The 20,342-nt window shown below is 42.9% G+C and overlaps 1 protein-coding gene across 3 annotated transcripts in view; it reads right to left on the reverse strand.

Moving 5' to 3' along the window:
• Window positions 1–18,382, reverse strand: part of GRIN2B (glutamate ionotropic receptor NMDA type subunit 2B) — a 408,813-nt gene extending 390,431 nt beyond the window's left edge. For all 3 annotated transcript variants that reach the window (XM_079140030.1, XM_079140031.1, XM_079140032.1), the window contains exons 1-3: window positions 18,289–18,382; window positions 17,681–17,914; window positions 16,291–16,717 (exon numbers count right to left, since the gene is read on the reverse strand). The gene's annotated coding sequence lies outside the window, so the exon portion shown is untranslated. The remainder of the gene's footprint in view (window positions 1–16,290; window positions 16,718–17,680; window positions 17,915–18,288) is intronic.
• Between the last annotated feature and the right edge of the window lie 1,960 nt (window positions 18,383–20,342).

The raw sequence follows: 20,342 nt of genomic DNA on the forward strand, positions 1-20,342 counted from the left end.
TACATACTTGACCTCATCTAACCTTCACCTAACTAGCATTTGACAGAAAAGGAAAAGTCAAAGGCCAAAAAATGAAGTGCCTTACCAACGTCACTCAGTGGCAAGTGGCAAATCCAGGATTCCAAACTCAGGTCTCTTTGAGGGCTGTCTTTCTGGGAGTGATAACAGCGCTTCAGTCTTTGCTTCCAGACTCCAACTACTCAAACTCCAGGCAGGCAACCTGGAAGTCCTGGGATGCTGGGACTGAGCCGTCCTAGAAAGGCACTGCCTGTCCCCAAGAGAACACAGAGACACATCTCCCACTGTGAGGAGGGTAGGAGGGAATCCAAAAAGGTGCTCTTCACTGAACATCAACTTTTGGAGGAGGGGAGAAAGCTCCTACCAGAAATCTCAAGAATTCTCACTCTGGGGTCCCCAAGGAGAATGAATCTCCAGCTGTGACTAGAATTCGTTCGCATGGCTCAGACAAGAGTCCTGAAGTCTGTTAGGGTGCACAGTCAGGCGGCTGACTTAGTACAGAGAATAAATAACATGAATAATCCTTCATTCGCACATGATCTGAATACATTCACCTCTCCCAAAGTGCTTGCAGCCCCTCCCCATGTGGTCCTGCTGGCTACAATGTCTGGCCAGATGTCAGTGTTCCCACAGCATTGGGTCATACCACCTTAAAGACTCCTTCGATTCTGCCTACTTCAGACACTTCTGTCCCAGTCTCAGTTTCAGGTCTATTGGCTCTTGGGGGAAAGGCAATAAGCCCAATCCCACAGCAAGGAGGCCCATACTTGGCTTCTGACCTTCATAGATGTTCGTAAATGAATCCATGGAAAAACAAAGGAGTACAGGCTTCAAGGAATACTGTCCCCCAAGGTCCCACCTTCTGGAGACAAGTAACTAGAGCAGCACCTGCCAGGGTGTGCTCTGGACATGTGGTCTAGAGCCAGGCTTCTTACCCTGGCATCTGCGGATGGGTTTCAAGGATCCTAAGCTTTCCAACAGTTTAATGTGGAATTCGGGGAGTCTGTGCGAAAGTGGATTTTTCTGGGAATGGGACCAAAAGCATACATTTCGGAAACTGTCAATCAAGTAGCTATGTGGCTCAGAGGTAAGGGGAGAAGCAAGAGGAGGGGCAAATACAAAATGGGTGGTGGGGTGAGGGGTGGCAGAATGGCCCATGTAGGCCGTCAAAAGGGCCGTTCCCGTGCACCACAGCTGCACAGCTGACCTGGCAGAGCAGCCCACCCTTCTCAGGGGCGCAGCCTTCTTCTGTTCCCACTGGTGTTGAGCTGTTATTAGAGGCTGGGTCCAAGCTCCCCCAGTGAGACCAATGGCAGGTCTAGGGCACTGCCCTAGCTGGCAGCCATTCACACCATTTTGAATACCATCTATTTAACCCACCCCATTCTCCCAGTTTCAAAGGTAGATCAGGGGAAGCCAAACCTAAAACTGTCCTTATTTTTCCTTAATTACATAGATCAGTTTCCTGCAGCCTGCCAAGCCTGTCCTTCTCACAGAACCACAGATCTGATAGAATGTGTTCTTCAGAAAGCCATTTTGCTGGTTACTATAACTTGGTCTCTTCAAGGTGTCAGTTAACTATTTGGTTCAATGTTTTTTCAACTTACCATTTATGCTTAGGAGTTTATAATTTCCAGCCATCATTCATTTTTTTAGAAATATTATAAGCTGGCCCTCAGATATCTTTCCAGTCTTCCACAATTTTCTGAAATGTCAGCCTTTAGCACTACAGTGACCACCTCTTTGTTAAAGACATTTAGAATCTGTCATTAAGACTTGAGGTTGTTTATTATATTCTCTATAATCAATATTCTAAAATCCTCTCTAATTTTAAATTGATTTTATGTTCCCTAACACATGCTAGAATCCAGATTACACACACACTTACACACACACACACGTACAATCACACACATGTACACACACAAGAAAACTGTATGTTAGTGACTAGTTCCTGGTTTTATTTCTAAGAAATTAAAGATAGTATTATATCTCTTGCCCTTATGGAAATGGCTTTTACTGCTTTACCTTTACCTAGTTCCTAATGTAAAGTTTTTATTTTTTATTTCCTAATCATTTTCTGAATATGAAAATAATATACTTTATAGTGGAAATTTGGGAAAGAAAAATATAGAGAAGCAAAATACTAATAACCCTCTTGCTCCTAAACCCTATGTCTTTTACATGACACACTGACTTTGCCCTTTCAGAGTGCATGACATTTACTATTTCCTGAGCACGTGTGCCTGCCCACTGACCTGGCTTTCCTTTTTCAAGTAATTTCTTTGCTGACCTGAGCGGGCATTCTCCACACTCTGGCCTTCAAGTCAGCAAGCTGCTGTCCTCACGGAGCTCAAGGTACAAGCAGAGAAGAAAGCGCCCAGGCCCTGGGTTCAGAGAGGCTAGCCTTGAGAGCCTTGAGATCTTTTTTCTTCTTGACTGTCTAATTTTGGACAATTATTAGAGCACTTTGTACCTCAACTTGCTCATCAATAAAAAGAGCATAATAATTCACACCCAGAATTCCACCTGGTAGATTTGTGGGGAGATCAAATAATGCATGGGGGAAAAAATATATGAGAAAGCTCTTGTTAAACTACAAAGCATTTCAGAAGAATAAGAGGCTGTTTTCATTGTGCTCAATATGCTTCTGTCTTTGTGTCTGTTAACTTCTTTTATTGAAGAACTTCCTTTCTCAGATTTTGTTTTCCGTTTTCCTTATAGCTCTTCATTGTATCTGTGTACTATCAGTTCATGGTGACTTTTTCCAAGGTTCACTCCGATCTTTGAATCTTTCATTAATTGATTCCTATTTGCAGGTATCTTCTGCATTTTTTTTTTTTTTTCTAAGAACATGTTCTCTAAATATTCTAAAAGCATGTCACCTTTTGGCCATATTTTCTTCTTTTGCCAGGTCTGACTGATGACACTCTCAAAGAAGTCAATGTTAGCCTGGATCTGGAAGCTTCGCATTCAGTACCAGCTGCGGGTTCCGTTCTTGACACACTTAGGCATCACTTCACCACCCGAACTGGCTTGGATGAGAGGAGCTACGGTGGGGAGCAGGGACAGCCACAGTAATGAATACTTACGGAATGCTTACTCTGAGACAAGGACTGGTCAAACAAAATAACTCCCTTCATGTTCATAATAACCCAAAGAAGCCAGACCTATCAGTACCCCCATTTTATAGGTAAGGAATCTGGGATCATGGAAATGAAGCCCTTTCCCAATAAAGTAATAATATGGGCCAGACATTTGTCCTGGCAGTCTGGCCCGAATTCTTATTCTCCACTTGTTTTCCATAGCTGCCACCATGTTATATGGCAATAAGAAAGAATGGAGAAATGGAGGCTAGAAATACTTAAGAACCCCAAAGGTGACAGCAGACAGCTAAGGAGTACAAGTGCCAGGAACGCAACCCTCGTTGCCCTCTGCACAACTCAGTAATCACATCAGGGACATTCCTGTGCATTTCTGGAAGACTATCCTTGATGTATCCCATAGCTAGTGAACACACCCAAAGAATGAAGTCCTTCAAATTCTACTGTGAACCCTCTTCTCATTCTTCACTATCCTCATCATATAGAACCAAACATGCAATATGTTCCCTCGAACTCTCTGACTGTAAGTCACCCATAAACATTTACTACAAAGCTTTAGAGCAAAGAGCTTAAGAATGTGAGCACCAGTCAGACTGCTGGGCTCATATCCTGCCTCTGCCACTTGCACTAAGCAGGTTTTTAACTGCTTTGTGTTTGGGGTATCCTCATCTATAAAATGCAGGTAATTATTTTCCATGTCTCCTAAGGTGGTTTGAAGAGATAAATTAGATGATGCGCACAGCACTGAGCACTAGGCTGGTAAGTGCTCACAACACAGTAGCAGCCATTTATTAAATGTCTGCAGTGCCCCAGCACTCAGTTAGGCACACACAGGGACAAGGGTGTACACTGTTTTTGTCCTTGAGAAATCACACAGACTGGACTGGAGATATAACTACAGTGCATTCACATCTGTGCGGAGGCTGTGGAGCAGGAAGAGGGTAGCAATTTCAGCCTGTGGGGACCAGGAAGACCCAAGAAGGTCCCTGAGCTGGACGGTGAAGGCGGATTAGACGTGAACCACACAGGTGAGGTGGGGCGGGCACTGCAGACAGAGCAGGAGGCCTGGGGGCATGACTGCCTTTCACGTTATCCTTTTCCTCGGCTTCTGTCACCATCTCCAGCTCCACTCCTTGGATCATGTAAAGATAAAAGATAAGCCTGGAAAAATAGTTCTATACATAAAGCTAGAAAGATTAGTCTTGCTCTCCTTTCTGACAAGTCTTTATCTAGTTTTCTAGATAAATACTGTGAAAGAAAACCTGGGAAGGAGACACAGGACAAAGATTAAAGACCCCAGGTCACAATGCCTAGGTGCCACTGCCTTCAGAACACAGGTTACTTCACCATGCTGCCTGCCTTCACCAGTAAACCTGTCCTTCCTCTTGTCCACTGGGAGTCAAGGTACCGCACTGAAGGTCCCAGAATACACCAGAACCTGGAGCAGGATGCAGCTATTAATAATAATAATATTATATGTATACATATTAAATTTACAGTTTGAGGAGACGTTTCACATTTTCTCATTTGATCTTCAACATAATTGTCATTCCTAAAGACAAAATTTTTTAGAAAAGAGGAGGCATGTTCTATAAGGTTGTACAACTTGCTGGAGTCACATAGGCAGTTGGGGTAGGACGGAGGTGGAACTCGAACTCTTGGCCAGTAGGCCAGTGCCCCTTCCTCAATACCACATTACTTCAAAAATAACTGAAAGGGAGTTTGAAAACATGCATGTGGTAATGCTTAGAAACCAGAACTCTCTGTAGCACAAATGGACACCCTCCTTCTTCATAGGAAAATTAAAATGTAGAGAATTTAGCTTTTGTAATATAAATTTATTTTATAGTAAACAGACCTTCAAGTCAGAAGTTGAAATCGATATTTGAAACAAAGCTAGCTCCCTCATGTCCTTTGGGGTTCTTAAATTTTTCTAGCTTCCATTTCTCCATTGTTGTTGTTCCTTTAACAATAATAATGATTCCTATAGCCGGAGCAACCCAGGAATAAAGCAGGATTCCCTCTTGCTCTTACCAGTAGTCTCCACTCAAAGTAGTAGTTTACCAAAGGGTTTGAGATGCAACAAAACGGATTATCTAAAAATGCCCAAGATTAAATGAGCGGTGAGGAGCAGAGTGACTCCTCACAGAGGAACTGTACTCAAGTTCAGAGGTGAAGTGTATTTACAGAATGGCAGGAGCTGGTTAAGAGGATGCACTCAAGCCTCAGCCATGTGTGAAATAAAGGAGATGCCAGTTACCAGAACCATGAATTTCTCACCTTTCATTCTCACCAAATTAAATTAATGTCCAGAAACTGACTGTTTTACAAAGATCCATCTTTCCATTTTAAAACGACTTTGCCTTTTGCCAAGAGCAAAAATGAAGGAAAAGAAAGTCACTTTAGCTGAATTTTCAAAGCTCACACTATTAATGAGTTCCTCTACCTACAACACAAACCTCAGGGCTGGTGTGTTACTCAGTGGTAGAGCACTTTCCTACCAAGTATAAGGCCCTGGGTTCAATTCCAAGCACCACTAGAGAGAGAAAGAGAGAATACATATAACATAAACACTTATGCCTTATTGGTGGAGGCAGCTCTCTGATTTGAAGAGCCAGGGCTAGAATAAAAAGATGTTGTTTGGAAGTCTGGTTTCCTGCTTACAGATATGTAACCTTGAGCTCTCTAATCCTCACCCTGTTCATCTGAGAAACAGAAATAATGATGTCAGCCTTGTGGTGAGGATTAAATGAGATAACACATGATAACACAGTCCACAATATAATGGGCACAGCATGAGGGTCTCCTGCCAACTCATGGCCACACTTCAACAGAAAGTTGTCTCAAGCAAAAGCAAGGCAACTCCTTATAGGCAATTATTATATTTGGAGTGAGAGCAATAATTCTTAGCAGCTTCATTCTACCATTTATCTTCAAAACAACCTACAAAGCCAGGTGTGGTGGCACCTGTAATCCCAGTGATTTAGGAGACGGAGGTAGGAGGACTGCAAATTCAAGACCAGCCTCAGCGATTTAGCAAAGCCATAAGCAACCCTATCTCAAAATTAAAAAAAAATAAGGGCTGGGGATATAGTTTAGTGGTAAAGCACCCCCGGATTCCATACCCAATAACACTAAAAAAAATTTTTAAAAATTTTTTAAACCTACAAAAATTGGCTAGTTCCAAAAACTTTTCACTCCTTTCTCCCTAATTTCTGTCTCAGAGACATAAATGCATTTGCATCAATAAAACAAACTCCTTGCTGTGGTTACTTAAATATCATTCATGGGTTTCAGTGTCAACCTTGAACTTCATGAAATCAAAGCATTTCATAAATAGTTACAGAAAAGAAGTTGAGAAGGTGATCCCACTTATTCCAGAAAGCCCAAGTAAAGAGAAGGTATTTGAGGGATAATAGACAAAAAAAGCCCTCATAGTACTTGTCCCCAAAGTTAGCATATGAAGAATGTTACAAAGAAAGAGAGCAGAAAAGAAGTATGTATTAAGCAACTTAGAAGATTTCTAGTTGGGGTGACCAAGCAAGACATCACGGTGGAGACTGCCTTGACATGGATCTTGAGAAACAAAGAGAATTTACATGGAATTTGAAGGAAAGGGACACCGCACGATTACTAACAAGAGAAAAATTCTTGAAAAAATGTTGTATTGAACACAATGTGAAATGAAGTCCAAATAAAGAAGTGAGGAACTAGGATGGGTATATTTTTATCCTATCAGACTAAAGTTGGATCTAAAGACATTTCCATCCATTTAGCTCTAGCAAATCTCACCGAAGCATCAAGAGGTGCTGAGGTGGCAAGGAAATGAGAACATAAAAGGTATAAGCATATCAACTTTATGCACATTCATTTTTATCACCATCTTTTTTAAAAGAATTTAACATTTATTTTATTTATTTTTTTTAATGTGGTACAATCTTTATAGATGATCAGCATTTTCTGAATGCTGACCATGTGCAGAGAACAAAGTCACATAAAGCACAAACCTTGTCCTCATGGAAAAAAATGGCAAATCAATCAAAAAACAGAAGTGATTTCTCTCTTACACACAGACTCTAAGAAGACCCATCTAGAATCTCTCCCTTTGAAAATCCAAAGGGTCAAATTCTCCTACCTAGGAAAGATCTTCCAAGTCTAAGCACCTATGTTCAGTCAGGGTGGAATTTTTCTGCAGTCCTTCTTCTTATGTGAGCTGACGGAAAAAATCAAGATACAGACATAAACAAATAAAATAAAGATTGAAATTTTCTCCATTCTCCCTGAAGCTCAGAAACAATCCTGGAGCCTCTATAATGTGATGTGAGGGAGAGCCACAGACCCTGAAGATACCCATTCTGGCTCCACAGAACTCACTGCAGACCTGATCTGTATAGAAACAAATCCCAGGGTAAAGGCTGCAGTGTCTCTTTCCTGCACAGGGCCGACCAGAAGCTATTTGGAAATTCAGATCAATGAATACACTTCTTGGTTTTTGCCTAAATATTTAGTGCTCACCAAACAGTGAGAGTTCGAGGTACACTCACACCCCTTCTCTCTCAACTCCAGTGGCGATTAGGTGTCCAGAGAGAACAACCGTTTGTCTTTTTCAAAGAACACAGATCCATAAATTGGGTTCTTCCTTGTCTCTGTACATTTAGGTTCACATTTATTTTAAAAAGGGGAAGGGAGAAAGTAAAAAAGGAAGGATGTGAGAAGACTGTTAACCTCAGCAGCCTGATAATCAGTGATTAAAGTCACAGTCAGAGAAGAACGGCATCTTAATGCCTCCTACCCTCTTCCTCCTCCTCGTGCCTTTAATATTCCACTTCAGGCACTGAGGGAGGGTAACAGGGCTAGCGAATTCCAACCAGTACCAAGATAATTGCACCATTCACCCCCCTCACTAGTCAATCAGAGTCTGCTTATCCAGCCCCAGTTATTAATAGTTTTCCTACATTTACAGTGTTACAAAGGAGTGAAATGAGGCTTTATCTCCGAAATAAGAAATGGGGCACCCTCAATAAAGACTAAGTGGAACGGAGGATGTTTGCAGAATTGAGGGCCACTCGCCCTATTTCACAGCCACACCTGTTTCAAGGGTGTCAAGGAAAGCATTCTCCCTGCACTTCCTAACCTTCAACAGCAGGCCTGGGTCGGTGCTGGGAGAGCTCAGGAGCAGGGTGAACATAGCTCTGCTCTTAATTCACCTGAGGGTTCCACCCCTTGGTGCACTCCATATCCCCAATACTGCGTTTGACCTCTGGCCCAGGGACCCCCTACTTGTCATATAACAGTATACCTAGGATGGGGCCTCATTGTGTATGCCAAAAAGCCAGGATCAGATCATGTTTACAGCTAACAGGTCCCTGTCAATTATCTTGCCCAGTGGTTCTCAAACATGGGTGCACATTAGAATCCCTTTGGGGACTTTTTAAAATGACCACTGCTTGGATCTTTCACTGAGTGACTTCAATTTAGCTGTTTGGGGTGGAGCGTAAGCATGGGCATTGTTAGTTTTGTTGTTGTTGTTGCTTAGCTTTTTAAATTTGTTTGTATTTAAGCTCTGCAAACCATCCTGTTACTGAACTGGGATTAAGGAGCCTGGCTTTAGACTATCACAGAAATGAGAAAATCAAGGCCCAGAATCAATGGTTGGCATGTGGTCACAAAGTAAGCACCACAAGCAGATACATGCTTCTGACTCCTAAGACCACTACCTCTTCCAAGTTTAGATAAACAGCTGCTGAATAACCTTAAAAAACTGAATATTTTAAGATATCCATTACTTTAAAAAGGAGTGCCCTGGGTTCTGAGGATATGTGGGTGATTGAGTGCCTACTACTGGCTGACTTAAAGGACATGCGTCCCGAGGAGGCGGGTGGGGCAAGGCAGTGGAGGGAAAGCAGTGAAATGAGATTCAGTGGACATGGGGATATGGCTTTACACCACATGGCTAACCTTAGGACTATTTTGACAGTTTTAAAATGGCAGTTGTGGCAGGGACTGGGGGACAAAATAATCTCCAAGGTTGACTGTCAGCATTTATGCTTCTCTCTCTCTCTCTCTCTCTCTCTCTCTCTCTCTCTCTCTCTCTCTCTCTCTCTCTCTATCACACACACACACACACACACACACACACACACACACACAATTTCATGTATTGTTGTACCTAAACTGCATAAACACATTTAATGCATTTAAGATTGTTTGGGCTTCTATTTTTGGTAGGGAAGTCACTGCACGAACATATCATGCACACCCAACTGTAGTGTGTGTGAGTGCATGTGAATTCAGATACACACAGAATACACTGATCTCTAATGTGCTTACTGTGGTATCTATGTGACCAGACCCTGGCCCTAAAGGTGAAAGGATTGCTTCAGGGTTTCTGGCCATTTTCAGAGTACAGTTAGCTGTGGGAAAGAGAATTAACGGCATCACCAAAGCTTCAGGTGTCTTCAAGCCCCCTTCTCCTCTCTCTGAGCAATGGAGTACTTTTAAACAGTCGTTGTTATTTTTAAGTTCCCCCTCTCAAAATGAAACAAGATCTGATTTCCTAAGAAATTCTAACCAATTGAGCGCCAAGAGGGTCTATATACAAATTAATGAGAACTTTTTTCTTTCTGAAGAAAAAGATTCACAATCCTAATAAGGCAATGAGCACAGAAATGGGGGATAGTGTGCCTGTATTGTAGTGTGTCTTTCCTGAGCTGGGTGAGTAGGCTGGAGGGTTAACTAATCAAAACCTTAAACTGGCCTCATCTAAGAAACTTTCTACTACAGGCTTTCCCCTTCCCTAAAACACCGGACTCCAAAAAGGAGGAGGCCTATAATTTCTCTCTGCCTTTCCACAGGTCTAGCCTGGCCTCTCCTCCTGTCCTCCTCTCTCTCCTGACCCCCCCGCCCCGGCACAGCCTTCTTGCTATTCCTCCACTGCTCTGTACCTCAGACCACCTTGAAATGCATGTCCCTTCAGTGAGTCAGTGTTGGACATTTACTTACCCTCAGATCTCCAGAACCAGGGTACTTTTTTTATGTGCAATGGACCTTTAAAAAGTCTCCAGAATGATTTTAGATTCCTTTTGCTAATGATATGAATATAAGCCACAATGTACACAGGAATGGTGAAACTGAAGATAAAAGGGTAGAAGGATGAGGAGCAAGAAAAGATGCAAACAAAATTTAGGAAAACATCCATTCAAATCCACCTTCCCTTTAGGCACCAACACAACTTAATCAAGCCATGACCGAGGGCATCTCCCCATCATTTCTATACCTGGGCATCCCCATAAAGCAAAAACTTCTAAAATGTCAGGTCACTCTAATAAGGCAAACAAAAAGCATCTTTAGAATACCCTGGGAATAACTGAGCCCCTCTTCATCCATCACTCCTCTTTGCCATTACGGAAAGCAGTTCGTGGTTGAAAGGCACAGCAACTCCCTACCTCACGACTCTAGAAACACACAGGGCTAGGCTGGTCCTTCATTCCAAGTGGCTTGGTCTGGGCTAGGATCCAGCTCTCTCCTTGGACACAAATCAACTAACAGCTGTCCCTTTCTTTGTAATGGCCATCAATAAAGTTAGCTGCAATCCAGTGGTCTAAAATGAAAACTATATCATTCGCTCATTCTAGAGATGAGTCTAATAAACAGGACTAGGATTCATTAACTATAGATTCGCCAAAGCCGAAATTAGAGCATCTTCACTCTCCTTTTAAGAAGACCCTGACTTTATTCTCTGACTTTATGATATGGAATCTGAAATTTTTAATCAAAGAAACGGTACATGCCCTCTTTCCTGAGTTAGGGATGCCAGGGAAAGAAGGAAACTTGCCCTTCCACGCCAACCTTCCTCTCCATATGCTCGCATTCCTCCCCAAATGACCTACCTCTCCTCTCCTACAAAACTCAAGTTATAACTTAAACATCAACCCCTCCATGAGGCCCGCCTCAACTCTCCCGACCTCTTCTTTGTAGATCTTGCCTAAGTATACCACTGACTCCTTGCACATCTCCTTCCTAGCTCCTCAGCTATATGGAGACACAGAACAGAGCTAAATCTTTTTCATAACACAATGTTTGATGAATATTGGTTCTTAATAAATATTTATTGAATAACTGAGTAGAGCAAAACACAAACATAAATTAAGCTTAAAGAAGAAGACAGAAAAGAAACTAAGACATTAATAAAGGGATGAACTAAGAAGCAGAACATAAAAGGAAAAATAAGAAGGAAAAGAATGAGCTATGAGAAAGACCAGTATAAGAGCCCAGAGGGTGAAAAGAGAAGAGGCAAAAGATACATAAGGTGGAAGAATAAAAAAAAGAGAGGAGATGGGTAAGCTTAAATACATAGTTTCCTTTTTGATTTTTTTTTTTTTTTTCAAGAACAAAGCAGAGGTGTTGGGAGTCCTCAAAGTACAATATATGCAGAACTGCCAATATTAACCATGACATATAATTAGGTGCAGGGATGGGGTAGATGATGATGCATGGTACAGCAACTCTAGTATCACCTGGGAGCTTGTTAGAAATGCAAAACGTTACATCCCACCCCAGAGCTGGCGAATCAGAATGTGCATTTTAGCAAAATCCCCAGGTGACTCTTATATGCAACAAAGTTTGAGATGCACTGATGTAGACATTTGAAATCCACAGATAACCTCTGCATCTCATTCTAACCAATGGTATGTTACACAAAACACCAGCACTCAGGACTACACAACCTTAGGCAAATCACCTCCTGTCCCGGGCTCTGAGTAGAAACTAGTAAATGGAGGTCAGAGCAGATGGCTTCAAAAGTGTCACAGAGCTCCATATTCTCGATCTGATCTAACATATAACTTCAATACTTCACCAGACCAAATGACAAAGAGCATCAATGACTAGTGAATATTGTACTTTCTCTGTTCATTCACTTTATATTTTCTGAGTATCTATTATGCGCCAGTCACTACACTAAGAAGAAATAATTCTAAGACAATAAAACATCTCTCCCCACTGTTGAGAAGCTCAAAAACTTCTTAGGGATACAGAGTATGTGACCAAAATTAGGAAAAAGTAATGAAAAAGCATGGATACATGCTAACAAAATAGAAAAGGCAAAGCAATCACACTGTTTGGGGCAGTCATGGAGAATTTCGACACGGGGACAACACACGCAGTAGGTCCCTTCTTCTCCAACCCCAGGGTTAGGAAGTGAAAAGAGGAAAATAAAGTGATGGGAGAACATCAAGAAAACAACCATTGGTCCCTGAACACACCTCTCTGGTTCAAAAACTCCCAAAAGTTCATCCATTCAATGGATTTTGTGTAATGGCCACAGGCATACAATTAACAGCCACAAGTGGACCTCAAAAACCCACCTCCTCTGAGTTATGTGTGCTCCCTCTACTGACTGTATTCTGTTCTTCCATCTTCAGCCTCCTTCTGGAAAATAATATCAATTCAACCGCTAATCTACTCTCCCTGGAGACTTCTTCTTGTGGTTGCAAAGAGGAGATGCACTTTAATAAATGTGAACAATTCATTAGACCAGTAACTCTTTTGATCTATATTTATTTATAGAGAAAGAGTACACTTAGTGTCCAACATGTGCTCAGTAACAGAGACAAAAATGTACTTTATTCAAAAGAAGAAATTTCTAGAATTCTCAAGGAGGGTGTAGAATGGCACTCAAGAAAAGGAAAAGCTTAACTTTTCTAGCTTATCCACTCCTGACCCCATCAAGATGCCAGAGCTGAGCATTTCTGTAAGCTCCAGTCTTTGTTATTAAAGAGAAAGGACCACCATTCATGACAACAGTTTTCCAACCTGTACAACCATCAGGTCCACACCGGCTTCCTTCTCTTCCCTGGCTTCTATATGCTGGTTTCCTCACAGAGAACCTTTGCTTTCGCCTGCCTCCTTCTTTATTTCATAGTCCATAGACATTAACTAAATGTTTGCATTAGACTGTTAATACTAGTGAATATGTCACCTTCATTTGACTCCTGAACAGAAAAAAATAGAAAACAAAAATCCTGTCCGCTGGGTTCATCATAGTTATGGAAGAAGTGGAAGAATCTTTTAAAGGTAATAATGTGCTCAAGGGCTAGATCCACTCAGTCCTGTTTCTCCCTGTCAGGCACCACTAGTTCCACCAACCAATTTCAGTTCCCAGGTCTCTCTTCCAGGTGGTCACTGCCCCTCCCCATTCAAGGCTGGGTGCATGCATGTGAAGGTCAAGGAAGAAAGTCAAGGTTCCGAAGCCCTTTTTCTGGAGGTAAAGCAGGAACAGAAAAGCAAGTTTCCTGCTCTTCATCCCTCCTCCAGAAGAAGTCGCTCTTCTCAATTAGCCTAAAAAAGGGTACCTGGTGTGCAAACTAGTGACTAAAGGAATTTTTCTCTTTCCCCTCCTTTCCTGACATTTTTCCTCCTTCCTTATTCTCTCTGCCTCCAGCTACCCCTGACAAAAATTACACACATACAGCAGCAAAGCAAGACTCTGCCAACAGACAGGTTTCCTAGAGCTAGAGCCAATGGGAGAGAAAAATTAGACAATTCAGTAGCACACCCTGCTTCTCTCCTTGCATGTTAGCATCTGTCTCTACACTGCCATACCCTTCTGTTCATGGATCTATCATACTTCACCACACCTGAAACACAGAGATAACAGAAGATAACCATGTGGTTCTGCTTCCCTGGAAATCATCACTCTAACATTCTTTACTGTGTTTTCCTAGGAAGTCTTTATTTCCTATTAATTTTTCTCTTCATTGCACATCATGGAGACTCCTAAGTTGAAATTAAATCTGCTCTTCCACCCACCAGCAGCCACATTGCTTTCCCATGTAACCCACACTGTAAGGGGGTGGCAGAAGGAGAGAAGACAAAATAGAACCCACTCAGCTCTTTGTGCTGTGAGGGAAAAAGAGAGAAGAGTGACCCTAGGGTGATCCAGAATACCATGGAGTCCCAGTCTCATGGATGCCTCCACAAGGATAGGTAGCACCTGCCTCTGCACCAGGGTCTCCAAAATGGCTTTGGATGTCAAAAAGGTACAGACCACCTGTGGCAATTCCCCCTTGAATCCTAAGGCGTCCTTTCTAGTTGGGCCACCTTTCCTTTCTCTTTGCACTTTTCTCACCCCTTTTCCTTCTCTTCCTCAACACTCTCCCCCTTTAACCTCCTCCCCTCCTGCACCTAGTCTTTGGGCCAACTAAGGACAGACTGCAACTTGGCTTAATCCCATTAGCATTCAAGACAAATGAGGTGGCTGTCAAAAGGCCTCATCACCAAGGAACATTCTGAAGGACCTACTCACTGCAAAGTGCTGTCACATGTACCAGGGATGCAAAAGGGGCCATGTGTCCTATGGATATCACCTCTCTTTGTCCGTCCATACGTATGAAATCATTGCACACGGAACTGCCTTTCTTACCCATACTTCTGTTCTATTTTGAAGTAAAATTAAGAGTTCATCCTCCCACTTGAGGGAATAGAAGCAGATGGGAAACCAGCTCAGGTGTCTCTAAGGTGAGCACACACCAGATAACCTCAGCTATTTGTAGACATGGTGACAACATGGTTCAATTTGGGATCCCACCCTCTCACTGTGATTGCACCATGGTTACAGATTAGCGTTTCAGCAATAAAAGCTAAAAAAAAAAAAAAAAGAAAAAAAAAGAAACCTCTGGGAGAGGAACAGTGAATTTGGATTATATCCATCCTTTCTGGACAATAAAGAACTGTCATCTATGGTCGTCTTGAGTAACAGGACCTTCTACTTTCCCTACATCCCTTTAGTATTTTTGGATTGTTTCAAAGAATTGTTATTTTTCTTAAATACCAGGAAAAAAAAAAAGATTTGTGGGGAGAAAGTATACTTTTAGGAAGACTATTGATGCTAATAATCCTGCTACATATTTTTGAAGACTTTTATCCCATTCTAATTACTGCATTCAGATGCCTTCGTGGTTTGGGGATGTATGGTCAGTGGAGCAAGAAGAGGAGCAGTCTGCTCACCATCATGGCCCTCCAGCCCATGAATGATCTGATTTTCTCAGGAGTTGTCTTGGATTGCCTGAGTGACTAGCAGAAGAGTCATTAGCTAAGTCTTTTCCATTTCTCCTGCTATTTCTATTTTCAAGTTCATTAAAATACTGCCTAACCATGTTTCACATATTGTAAAAATTGATGAAAGGGAAAAAATTAAAGTATAATTCTATTTTTGAAGGCACAAGACTAACACATGCAAACAGCACATCTCTTTGTTTAACACAAAGACTCACGTGTCGAATTCTGCACCCCTTCCACATGCACAGCATTTTAGAACTCTGCAAGATAGCCATTTTGCAAGAGTGTGGAAGTAACAGTTTGCTTGGAGAATGTGTGGGTATAAATAGATGTGTAGACAGAAGGAGAAATTTTACAGCTCAAAAATAATAGCACACAAAAAATATAAATTAAAAGCAGAATATTGACAGAATTCCTTCTTTCCATGCCCAAAATTTAAGTCCTCTTAATCTGCAGCATCCTTCAATTCCAGGTGTTCTTAGACCCGCCCGATTCCCCATCTAGACCTGCCCCTCTGCAATAGGCCTCCCGGGATCTCTGGGCCCAGTGTCAACCTTTAGACAGCAAGTGGACTCCAGGGCAACAATCACAGTAACCTCAGTCATTATTATTAATTTTTAAAAGGCATAAAAAGGGATGCCTAGAAAGGTAGAGACAGGAGATAGGGAGAAAGGCATGAAGATGGCAAGTGGGTAAAGCCAGGATGAAAAAAAAAAAATTCCAGATTCCCATGAAAATCATGCTTTAGCTCTGGATGAATAAAATGATATTTTATTTAACTGGAAAATCACACAGGTCTCCCGGCTGCCTGTGATTATATATATATATATATATATATATATATATATATATATATGTCTTATGTCCTCCAACATCTTCTGTGCCTACATATATCCACCCCCACTGCCCCCCAAAACCCAAAACCTGTTTGATAAGAGAGGGAAAGGATATAACATGGGAGATTTCCCTCTTTGTGTTAAGCCTTTTCCCCCCAAACAGCATTATTTTGATATTTCCTTCTCTTTTCTTCCAAAAAGATCCACTTGAGAAACATATAAAGCAAGGAATCCCTACCCCAGGTGAGGAAAAAATAAAATAAAATTTGCCCTACCTTGGTTTGTTGAAGCCAAACCTCTAGACGGACAGATTAAGGGAGTGAGCATGTTGGGAATGTCCAGTCTCCTCTTCTTGCTTGCATATCCACATAAGAAAGACGAAGGATAATGAACAGAAGATAATTTAAAATCCAATTTAGCGTAAATTTTGTTTTAATCTTGTGTCTTGAAGAGATGCAAATTCAAAGAGAAAAAATTTAATTCAAATGTAATTCAGGGTATGGAGAGCAGCTCACAATGCAGAATCCAGAGTAATTATTCCGTTTGCATGTGAGGTTTGTGGCTGGAATATATTTTTAAGGATTCTTCTGGCAATTATGGTTTTTGATTTTTGGAGCTTTAGTGGAGGAGGCTCTGTGTGGAGAAGCTGGGGGCCGGCTCCGTCCCTCCGTGGAGCATGGTCATTCCCAAAGCGTCCCCTTCCTAAGGGGGAAAAAAGAGGCGGTCAGGGTTTGATTCGAGTGTTCCCCGGAGGGTGAGAAAAATGCATTCCGAAAAAGATATCAATTCGTTATATGGGAAAGGGGGAGGAAACCCCGCATTTCCCACAGGGTGCACACAAGAGGAATTGAAAACAGCTGGCACCGGTCTATAAATAATTCAGAAAAGGTCTGGCTATACCATTCCTGGGACAGGCATGGATGAGAGGTGGGAAAGCCAACCTGAATGGAAGAGGAGAGGGAGGGAGCGAGTGAAGGAGGAAAGTGGAAAGGAAGGAAGAAGGGAGGAAGCAGAGGCACCATACAGCAACACACACACATGCAGAAACACAATCCCCACTTAACTCGCCAGCAAGTGCGGCCCCCAGCCCCATCTGCATTGCTGCTGACATGTTTGTCTCGCTCTCCCCATCGCCTCTAGCAGCAGCGCCTCCTCCCACCCCGGGCTTGTGCTGAATGGGTTCTGATTGTGCACGGGGTGCACACTGGGCATTTCTTGGAAGGGGCACACTGACACGCGCGCACACACGCCCCCGACGCGCACGCGCCCCCACGCGCACTCACACTCACCCCCGCGCACACTCACCCCCGCGCACACTCACGCCGCCGCCGCGCTGATGTGCAGCGCACTGGGCTTCACCTGCAACGTGTCGATTGGACGGATGGTCGCGGCGCGTGGCTCCGGCCCCGGGCACCGCTGCCCAGCCTATATGCTAGGTGAGGGGATTAACCCCCTCAGAAAGACCAAAGCCAGCCCTACCCCTTCTCCCCTGAAAATCCTTTTAAAAAGCCACGTCCAAATTAGCAAGTGCCGGATTCTGCTGGATTTAAGAGCTTTACCTAATACCAGGTTGGTTAACGGTTCCACTTCTTCGATCCTTTATCTGCCTGGCACCCCTAAACCCCAAAATTAAGACGAGAGACTCCAAAGCGAGTATTTACGTACCGGCTATAAGCGCCTCCGCGATTGCAGTCTCCGAAGAGGGGTGGCCGGTGGCGGGGGATTGAGGGTTTTCCTTTCCTGCAAAGCAGGATTAATGATCCGTCTCGGGGGTTTTGAAGTTCACGACTCTTCTTTGCAAAGCCAAAGGAAATGCATTCGGACGCCAGCACTTCTGGATCGTGGTGATCAAGAATCACCCTGACGAGCACTTTCGATAGAGTGAAGCCCCGAGATTTCCTAGAGGTGAAGAAGCCGAAGGAAGTGGTTTCGGAAAGGGGGTGGGGGGACCTTCCTATCTCAAAAAAAAAAAAAAAAGGTGGGGGGTGGAGAGGCAGGAGCCCAGATTCCAGTTGGTGATGATCGGAGCCGGGGGAGGGGAAGCGGGCGGGGGCAGGCTGTGCAAGTCAACTGCACGGCAGCGGGAGAGGAAGAGGAGGAGGGGGAGGAGGGGGAGAATAAGAAAAATGGGTATTAATCACCACGGGCGACGGTGGGGGGGAGAGAGGGGACATCACAGGTCGCCTGGTCTGGACCTGGGTCTCACACCCAGAAACATGCCACACACACACACACACACACACACACACACACACACACACACTCCTACCTACCTCTCACACACGGGCTCTGGTGGGAGGAGAAACCCAGTAAGCTAAGGAAGATGTTTCTGCTCTCAGGGTGTGTGTGCCAGCGTGTGTCCTCTTTCTCCACACCCCCCACCCCTCCCCACCCCCAAACCCCTTCACCCCCTCACTCCAATTGCTAAGACTCTGGCGGAGGCAGCTTCCCACGTCATGTGCTGGGGGAAGTGGGGTAGGAAGGGGGGAAAAGGCTTAACCCAAGTCCGTGGCGCCTCCTCCTGGCCTCATCGGGGAACAGCACGAGGGATGGCTGCTTAGGGTGGGGGGAAGCCAGACAGTGCCCCCGGTGGGCAGCCGCGCTGGGTTGCGGAAAGCATCTCAAAGGCGGAGCTGCAGTTTGAAATTGAAGACCCCTGCATTACTGTCCATAAATCAGCCTTTGCTTCACAAGTGCATTTTGTGTGCTTTACGCAGTTTAAGGCTGAGTTCTTGCCTTCAAGAAGCTTAAGATCTATTTTGAGCCCCAAAAGCCTGACAGATTACACAATAGAAAACAAAATAAGGTAAATGTAACTAAAGGCTAAATTGTATAGTACAGGCTCTAAATGTGTTTTTTCTGGCTGCTAGTTAAGATTTGAGGTGTTTGTAATTTTGTGTTAAAGTGAATCCTCTTATTTAAAATTCTTGAGAAGACATGATGATGAGACAAATGAATATTCCCCATATGAAACTAAATTTTATAGCATTTACAAACTCACCCCCTAAAAGGCAAACATCCATTCATTTTCTCCCTCTTAAGCCCTTTTATATTTTAACTGCATTTTCACTACCTGTAGCATTATTTATTTTTAACATTAATATTGCTATATATGCATGGTTTTTATTCTCATTCATTGTCTTCTCAAATACCCAGAATATCACAGTGGTGGAGACTTTTCATGTGGGTTATAGGTTTCTCACTCACAGTCCTGAGAAGCAGTCCTACAAACACACAGGAAACAATGCTGTGTAAAATGGTTGGAGTGTGGAGCTTGGAGCTTGGGTCTATGGAAAAGAAATCATATGAGCATGCTGTCCTATAGACCAGACAGCACTCAGTAAAACTGAACAAGTTCTTGTTTCCTGGGTTTTGCTAGACCTGTTTTTTGGAATCTAAGATGTTTAAGATGTACACAAACACATAAGCATTATCAATACAGTGTGTTCACATGCAAATTATTCTTCCTCAGGAACAAGATTGCTATTCTTTTATGACCAGTAGGACTGATCTCCCACTTCTTTGGAGAACTACACAGCTACCCCACAGTGGCTGTGCCTCTGGTACACACAACAGCCAGTCCCAGCCTCTCTATGTGCATATTTCCAGTTGTTGAAACACCAATTTCAGGAGGAGTACAGGATTCAGAAAGCAAGGGTCTCCTAAAGTACTCTCTGTATCTTCCAGAAATGGCCATTACCTTCAGAATAAGATCCAAGCTCACTCAAACACCCTCATGGGCTAAACTTCACCCTACATTTCTAAATTTTATTTTATTCTTTCACCTCATAGCTCACCTTCCCCTTCCTACTCTCAACCCCCTTCACTGAAATTTTTACCATTCTTTTCCATCTTCTTTTCCTACCTACCCGAACCCAGCAATTCCATTTCCATCTGATCATTTTTGCAAATGGAGAGAGAAGAATGAACTCTCATATTCCCTCTACCTCCAGGTTCTGGCTCAATTCCCACACCTCTGGATATACTTTTTAGTCAACCAAGCCTGAACTAATTTCTGTAACAATTTCCAGGATTTTAAAATGAGAAATAGCTCCTCACTATTGCCCTCCAACTCTCACTACCTACATGTGAAAATGTATGGAAGACTGATTGGTTATCACGTGACTGAGTCATACTTTTCAAAAGCATTATCCAGGTACCAGAGGTACTAAATACACCAAATTGACATTTGGTCCTGGATAATGAAAAATTGGCCCTCCAAAAGGAAAAGTAATACGTCTGTAGTTACCTATGTTGAATCATATGAAACTATTGATAATTCAACATGCAAAATTGACGATTACATGAAATGATCATTATTGGCCTA

The sequence above is a fragment of the Sciurus vulgaris genome (assembly GCF_902686455.1).
Source record: "Sciurus vulgaris genome assembly, chromosome: 5".
NCBI lineage: Eukaryota > Metazoa > Chordata > Mammalia > Rodentia > Sciuridae > Sciurus > Sciurus vulgaris.